The sequence below is a fragment of the Chrysochloris asiatica genome, unplaced genomic scaffold (assembly GCF_000296735.1).
Source record: "Chrysochloris asiatica unplaced genomic scaffold, ChrAsi1.0 scaffold00179, whole genome shotgun sequence".
Taxonomy (NCBI): Eukaryota; Metazoa; Chordata; class Mammalia; order Afrosoricida; family Chrysochloridae; genus Chrysochloris; species Chrysochloris asiatica.
The window spans coordinates 2,108,854-2,111,171 of record NW_006408697.1 but is presented as its reverse complement, the minus strand read 5'-3'; positions in this window follow the sequence as shown (position 1 = coordinate 2,111,171).

The window sequence follows — 2,318 nt, the reverse complement described above, 5'->3', positions numbered from 1 at the left end:
CCTGGTTTCTAATGAATTTTGCCTCATGGTGCTCATTATTTTAGGATTGGGCCCCTCCTTCCCTCTACCTACTCTAGTCTGTACACAAGCAGTGTCTACATTTTATTGATATGAGATGTGTGATTTGACTTCTTCAGGAATCTCAGCTTACCTGGAAATTTTGAGTTATACAACGTTTTTGGAGTTTGCAAAAGAATTCTGTCCCCCAAAAGAAATCCTTTCAGTGCTCCCTTTTGAATTAAAAAAAAAAAAAAAAATCTTTGATTGTGAATTGAATGATAGTTTACATGGGAAAATATTGGTTTTACACTCATGCTGTCGTATTTCGTTTCATTACAATGATGACAACCCCTTCCGTGCATCATCATTCAACAGTATTTGCTTCTATTCCCTCTGGGTTTTGTTTTGTTTTTTGGATGTACACAAAAATACTCAGGAATATATAGCCATTTAAACAACCAAAGGGCACATTCTGCAAATCTGCCTTCTGGCTGCCAGCACACAGCCTTTCTCTTTCCATGAGTCCAGAGTCCTCAACTGCTCTCTCTCTCCATGTCCTCATCTCTGCCTCCATCTCTGCTTCTCTGGATAGGGTCCCACATTCCACTCATGCTCTCCTCCTTTGATAGTGCTAGGGGCCTCTGTTTCTAGAATGTAAGATTAACTACTTCGCACTTTATGATATCTTTACAGTTGTGACAATTGCAATTAGTCATGATAACAATTATGCTGAATTAAAGAATCCATGGAGTCTTGGTGTGGCGCTGTGGGTTAATACGCCAGACTGCAAAGCTGTTTGAACTGCAAGGTCAGCAGTTCAAGCTCACCAGCTACTCCTTGGAAACCCTATGCAGGGTTGCTATGGGTCAAAATTGACTTGACGGCACTTAACAACAACAACAACATCCCCATCTCCTTTCACAAGACCCATCTAGACAAGATGAAAACTATTCAGTAGAGATTCTACCATCCCCCACACACTCTGAAACTAAACTCCCTCTTGAAAACATGTAAGCCAGCCACTTCATGTATTTATAACTGCCCCCTCCTATTTTAGCTAGCCAATATCTAAGTTGCCTGTGCCTATCAAACTTGGATACCGAGAAGACAGGCTTGATCCATAATGTGAAGACTCCATTTCTCTCGGTTGGCTTTTTGAGCAACTACATCCAAAGTATAGGTCAAGTTCATCAAATTGTAGCAAGTTACACTTGCTTCCTTGATCAAATTTCTTTATCCTTCTCTAGTCGAGCCCTGGTCATCAAGCCATTTAAGCTAGGTCAAATGGGTACTATCTGCAAATTTGTACATTCTTGTGTATCTCTCCCCACTTCGTATCAGTTGAACACTTCACTCTCAGTTCTAGCCGTCCATGACTAAGCCAGTGTCCATGAGCTCTGGTGTTCCCAAGTCTCCCCAAACTTCAGACCAACCAGCCCATCCTCTTCTCTCATTTTCAGGATGATGAGAGTGTATGGAATATGGTTTAACTGAACCCACATCTTAATTTCTGCCTTTCCCCCACTTCCACTCACATGTAGACCAACATAATCACCAGTGAACTTACATGCCTGCTTGTGTCTTCCCTTTGAGTTTCAGTCTTGGAAGGAGGTTTGTCCTGAAGGAACTTGATAGCTTCATATGTTTGTTGGCTGCTTGAATCTCTTCCTTGATGAAGAGTCTTTTCATGTCCGGTGCCCATTTTTAAACTGGGTTGTCTTTTTATTATAGAGGTATTGTAGTTTCCTATAGATTTTAGAGATTAGTCTGATATGTCATTGCAAAAGATGTTTTCCCATTCTGTGGGCTCCCTTTTCACTCTTTTGGTGAAATCTTTTGATGCACATAAGTTTTTAATTTTTAGTATGTCCCAATCATCTGTTTTCTTTTGTTTGTGCAATTCTTGCAATGTTTAATAATATTTATGTCCCTTGTATTAGAGCCCTTAAATTTGTCTGTATTTTTTCACTGATAACCTTTATAATTCTGGGATTCACATTTAGCTCTTTAATCCATGTTGAGTTGGTTTTTGTATATGGTATGAGATATAGGTTTTGTTTCAATCTTTGGTATATTTATTTCTAGTATTACCAGCACCATCTGTAGAAGAGACTGTCTTCTCACCATTCAATGTACTTTGGCCCTTTATTTATCAAGGATCAGTTGGCTGTATGTGGATGGGTTAATTTCTAGATTCTCAATTCTGGTCCATTGATTATCTATCTTTCTTTGTGCCAGTACCAGGCTGTTTTGACCACTGTAGCCATGTAGTAAATATTGAAATCAGGGAGTGAGAGGCCTCCAACTTTGTTCTTCTT